Source organism: Pan troglodytes, chromosome 1, assembly GCF_028858775.2.
Source record: "Pan troglodytes isolate AG18354 chromosome 1, NHGRI_mPanTro3-v2.0_pri, whole genome shotgun sequence".
NCBI lineage: Eukaryota > Metazoa > Chordata > Mammalia > Primates > Hominidae > Pan > Pan troglodytes.
In genome coordinates, this window is record NC_072398.2 from 23858942 (window position 1) to 23865105 (window position 6164).

Here is a 6164-nt window from a genome sequence, read left to right on the forward strand (position 1 = left end):
GGAGGATCTTTTGATAGATCAAATGATATTGACATCATTCTCATAGTTTTTTCCTATTATGAGCTGTTACTCCACCCCAGCCAGGCTGGTCTTCACTAATTTCTCCTTGTACTGAGTGTTGGATCAATCTTAGAATTGTCTCCCTCCTTCTCTCCACCTAATCAATCGATCACCAAATCAATCAATTAATTCAACAAATAGTCACCTATTATGTGCCAAGAACTATCAACAAAAGCAACATAGACCTGGTTTCACTAGAATTATAATCTAGTAAATTCTGGTACTGAATTCTGTTCCTCTTTCTGGCTGGCAATAAGTAACGTAAATCAAGGTTGCATGTGCTTATGCATCTGACCGTCTTGCTAATGCAGGCGCCTGCTCTAGAACCTATGATGAGAACATATGCTTTGGAGTCCGGAAAAACTTGGTTTGAAGCACAGCTTGCCACACACTGTGTGATCTTTCTGATTCTCAGTGTCCTCATTCAGTTTAAATGTCCTTTACCCTTAGTTTTAATTCTTTATTATTATTTTTTAAAAAGTAAATTTCCTTAGAAGTTTTCAGAATACATTAATTCTACAGCCAGTAAAGAAATAGTTTTCCAAGACAAGAGAGCACACTTTGCCAGAGCAGTTAATCTCATGATGCTCTGGCCAGAGAGGAGGAGAAGGCTGTATGGTGGCAGCCACTCCCATCCGTGACAGCCCCCTCTCCCTACCCCCCTACTTCTTGGCCAGTCTCTTCAGCCTGGCCAGCAGGTATGGACTCTTAATCTAAGGCTCAACATATCATCAGTCCTTTGGGAAGACACTCGGGTGCTGCACAAGCTTCAGAACAGCTTTCTAGTATTTCTTTCTATAAATCAAGTAAGTGGTTTAAAGCCTCAGATAGGAAACCGTGAAGGAAAATAAATCATTAAGGTCACCATGACCTATCTTTTCGCCAGGGGTTCTCCAACTGGAGCCTGCTTCTATCAGAATCCTCTGGATAGCTGGACGGCTGAGCCCACCCCAAGCTTCAAGCGTCAGGAGTGGACCTGAGAAGCTGCATTTCTTTCTTTCTTTTTCTTCCTTTCTTTCAGATGGAGTTTTGCTCTATCGCCTAGGCTGGAGTGCAGCAGCACAATCTCGGCTCACTGCAACCTCCGCCTCCTGGGTTTAAGTGATTATTCTGCCTCAGCCTCCTGAGTAGCTGGGATTACAGGCATGCACCACCATGCCCAGCTAATTTTTGTATTTTTATTAGAGATGGGGTTTTGTCATGTTGGCCAGGCTGGTCTCGAACTTCTGACCTTAAGTGATCTGCCCACTTCGGCCTCCCAAAGTGCTGGGATTACAGGCATGAGGCACCGCACCCAGCCAGAAGCTGCATTTCTAACAAGCCCCCAGGAGAAGCTCTGCTGCTGAGCAGGGACCATACCTTGAGAACTCCTGCACTTTGCTAGTTGGTTTGGGAGACAATGGAATCAGACTGCCTTGGATAAGTCTGGGGAAGTATTAACCTCCCCATACCTCCTCAGTTTCTTCAGCTATAAGATCACCTACCTGGGACAGCTTTTATGAGGGTAAATCAGTTAGAACACAGGGAGCACTTTGAGCAACAGCTGGGGGCGAAGTAAAAACTGAACAAAGATTATTTATCATTATTATTACATCATATCCTGCTGCTGTTTTCCCTCTATCAACAAGTCATTAAAGCACACATATCCCACATCTTCTAAGTTCCTCCACTGAAGCAGTATACTTGCTCCATCTATTCAAATAGTTTCCCCTTCTAATTTATGTATTAACAAATAAATGTTTAATATTGAGAATGTTTAAATAGGCTTGGGCATGGTGGGCATGCCTGTAAGCCCAGTGTGTCCAGAATTGATGGGTTCTTGGTCTCACTGACTTCAAGAATGAAGCCGCGGACCCTCACGGTGAGTATTACAGTTCTTAAAGGTGGCGTGTCCAGAATTTGTTCCTTCGGATGTTCAGATGTGTTCAGACTTTTCTTCCTTCTGGTGGGTTTGTGGTCTCACTGGCTCAGGAGTGAAGCGGCAGACCTTCACAGTGAGTGTCACAGCTCATAAATGCAATGCAGACGCAGAGTGAGCAGCAGCAAGACTTATTGCAAACAGCAAAAGAACAAAGTTTCCATAAAGTGGAAAGAGACCTGAGCATCTTGCCACTGCTGGCTTGGGCAGCCTGCTTTTATTCCCTTATCTGGCCCCACCCACATCCTGCTGATTGGTCCATTTTACAGAGAGCTGATTGGTCTGTTTTGACAGGGTGCTGATTGGTATGTTTACAATCCCTGAGCTAGACACAAAAGTTCTCAAAGTCCCCACTAGATTAGCTAGACACAGAGCACTGATTGGTGCATTCACAAACCCTGAGCTAGACACAGGGTGCTGATTGGTGCATTTACAAACCTTGAGCTGGACACAGAGTGCTGATTGGTATTTACAATCCCTTAGCTAGACATAAAGGTTCTCCAAGTCCCTGCTAGATTAGCTAGACACAGAGCACTGATTGGTGCACTTACAAACCTTGAGCTAGACACAGGGGGCTGATTGGTGTGTTCACAAACCCTGAGCAAGACACAGAGTGCTGACTGGTGTATTTACAATCCCTTAGCTAGACATAAAGTTTCTCCAAGTCCCCACCAGATTAGCTAGATACAGAGTGCTGATTGGTGCATTTACAAACCTTGAGCTAGACACGAGTGCTGATTGGTGTATTTACAATCCCTTAGCTAGACATAAAGGTTCTCCAAGTCCCCGCTAGACCCAGGAGCCCAGCTGGCTTCACCTAGTGGATCCCGCATCAGGGAGCCCGCCAGTCCCACGACCTGTGCCTGCACTACTCCTCAGCCCTTGGGCTGTCGGAATGGGACCGGGCGTGTGGAGCAGGGGGCGGCGCTCATCTGGGAGGCTCAGGCCGCTCAGGAGCCCATGGTGTGGGGGAGGCTCAGGCATGGCAGGCTGCAGGTCCCCAGCCTTTCCCCGCGGGGAGGCAGCTGAGGTCCAGCGAGAATTCCAGCACAGCGCTGGTGGGCCAGGCCGGCACTGCTGGGAGACCCAGCGCATCCTCCGCAGCTGCTGGCCTGGGTACTAAGCCCCTCACTGCCCGGGGCCCGCGGAACCGGCCAGCCGCTCCGAGTGCGGGGCCTGCTGAGCCCACGCCCACCTGGAACTCGCACTGGCCCGCAAGCCCAGTGCTCAGCCCTGGTTCCCGCCCATGCCTGTCCCTCCACACCTCCCCGCAAGGTGAGGGAGCCTGCTCCGGCCTCGGCCAGCCCAGAGAGGGGCTCCCACAGTGCAGCGGCGGGCTGAAGGTCTCCTCAAGAGCGGCCAGAGTGGGCGCCGAGGCCGAGGAGGCGCAGAGAGTGAGTGAGGGCTGCTAGGGCTGCCAGCACGCTGTCACCTCTCGCCAGCACTTTGGGAGGCTGAGGTGGGTAGATCACTTGCAGTCAGGAGTTGGAGACTAGCCTGGCCAAGACGGCCAAACCCCATCTCTTCTAAAAATACAAAAATTAGCTGGGCATGGTGGCGCGCACCTGTAATCCCAGCTACTCGGGGCTGAGGTGAGAAGATTGCTTGAACCCAGGAGGCACAGGCAGTAGTGACCCAAGATCGTGTCATTGCACTCCAGCCTGGGTGACAGAGGGAGACACCATCTGAAAAAAAAAAAAAAAAAAAAGAGGATAAGTGCTGCAAATATACATATAGTATGTAGAAGAAGTTTCAAATAATTTTTAAATTGCTATTGAGATGGACATAATGCATCATGTTAATTGTGAGCTCCATTTCTGTGTGAATAGAAACCATATCAAACATCATCAATAGAAATGTGTTTTTATCAGACAGCTTTTGAGGTACCTCTACCTTATGAATAAAGGCTTTCTGCAGTTTGCAGCATACAGAAGTTTGTTCCTTATGTAACAGTACCAAAAGAATCCAACTGGATCTCACGCCACGTGAAATTTTACCTACACGTCTTTCCTGAAAGAGATGTTTCAATCCAGGGAACCGAGATCCTCTGGAGACCAGAGCCAAATAACTGCCACATTGGAATGCATTCCGCTGGGGGTTCCTGTATTTTATATATGAAAGCTTCCTGGCCGCATGTGTGTTTTGGTTGGCTTTAGTGGCAGGACTGAAGGGTTTTGCTTTGCTTTTGTTATGTAAATGGGGAAAGGGGCTTTGCCACTCATGGCCTCATTAACAACAATGGTGCCAAGATGCGGACTTTTAAGTGACTTTTACTTTATAGATTCTGAAAACCCACAACTTGCTAGTTGTGAGTGACAAGCATCTTTCTGAGAACTTTCTGAAAATTCCCCACTTCCAAGTTTACACAGCCTTTAGTAGACTTAAAAAAGAAGAGAAAAATACCAAACAGTTCCTTTGTTGAGAAAGCAGCCTACATATAGATCTGATTGTTCATGGTATGTTTGAGTCCACGAAGTAGAAATGAACAAAAATTATTGCTTAGTTTCCCTGATGTCAAATCAGTTTTGTTTTAAAAATGTCTTTAGTAATTTATTAGGTAAAATGTTAGCTAAGCTAACTCTAGTTAATTTACAAAGTTTTGGTTTCATTTTGTTATGATGAGACTTTATAAACCTGATCTTTAAAATAAGGTTCTTAAAATTTTTAAAAATTTATTTAATTTATTTTTTGAGACAGAGTTTCGCTCTTCTTGCCCAGGCTGGGTGGCAGTGGCGTGATCTCAGCTCATTGCAACCTTCACCTCCCAGGTTCAAGCGATTCTTCTGCTTCAGCCTCCCGAGTAGCTGGGACTACAGGTGCTCGCCACCGTGCCCAGCTAATTTTTGTACTTTTTTAGTAGAGATGGGGTTTCACCATGTTGGCCAAGTTGGTCTCGAACTCCTGACCTCAGGTGATCCAACAGCCTCGGCTTCCCAAAGTGCTGGGATTATAGGCGTGAGCCACGGCGCCTGGCCAGGTGTTTTTTTTTTTTTTTTTTTTTTTTTTTTTTTTGAAACGAATCTTCTTCTATTTCATAAGTGGAAATCATCCAGGAAATGTGCACCTCAAGGGAAATCCAATGAAATCTTGATTCTGGGTAGAACATATGAGAAAAGAATAGTGTAGCACTGCTTGGCTATTTGGGATAGGATCTGTCTTAGGTCCCCATAAGCGCTTTTATTTCTGTGTAATTTACTGCAAAACTCTATGAGGTAGGACTAATATTATCTTATGTCAAGGGTTAAGACAATTGAGACTTGGGGGTTTGTCAAAAATAAAAGATTTTCTGACTTTGGAGTGCAATGTGCATTTCTGTTGCACAGATCTCCACCAAGGGCAAATTCGATGGCAATGACAATTCGATGTCAGAACTTCTCAGGAAAGGCTCTGATGAACTCATTCACACTGCATGTGAATGACTGAGAAAACTCGATGTATTTTCACTTTTTTTTTTTAAGAAGTAAACCTGGGTGTTTCGTAGTTCTATGAGAAAATGAAAGCTGAAGCTAGGCTATAGATGAAAAGTTCTATTCATTATTACAATTTAATAATGCTTCCAAAATAGCAATTCACTTAAATATACCTAGTTAGGGTGTTAAGAAATACTTTGATTAAAACCACACTGCAAAATAGGGAACTTCAATGGACTGCTTTAAACTCTCGACCTCAAAGGAAGGAAATCAACTAACCGATAATGAAAACTAGCAGAAAAAAAAAAGTTTAGGATCCGTAACAGATTCGGAGTCAACAATGACATGATTCAGCATTTTGGGGTTCAATTAAAACCAGGCTTGTAGGTTGCAGGTCAAGTTGTGTTTCGGTGTGTAACGCATAAAACTTCTTGTTCCACGCTCCGCGGTGTTGGGGATTTTCTACTGCATCTCGACAGCATCTCGGGTAACAACCGAGCCCCTCCTCGCAGCGTAAGTCGTAGGAGCCCTCGGCCATTCTTCCCCCTCCCTCCCGCCGCCGGTCCCAGCATCGGTCCGGGTTCGCTTCTACGCAGGTTCAGCGGCCGCGGAGACAAAAGTGCCCCTGCTCGTCTTCGATGCCGCTGCTTGGTCCAGGGGCTTCTGTGGGATTTTAACACGCTAAGGAGGGCACTCATAGTGTTTTACCGAGAAAAGCTTTCGAGCTCGGATCTTTGGTGATCACTTTAAGAATGTATTAGTTTTCTTTGTAGCTT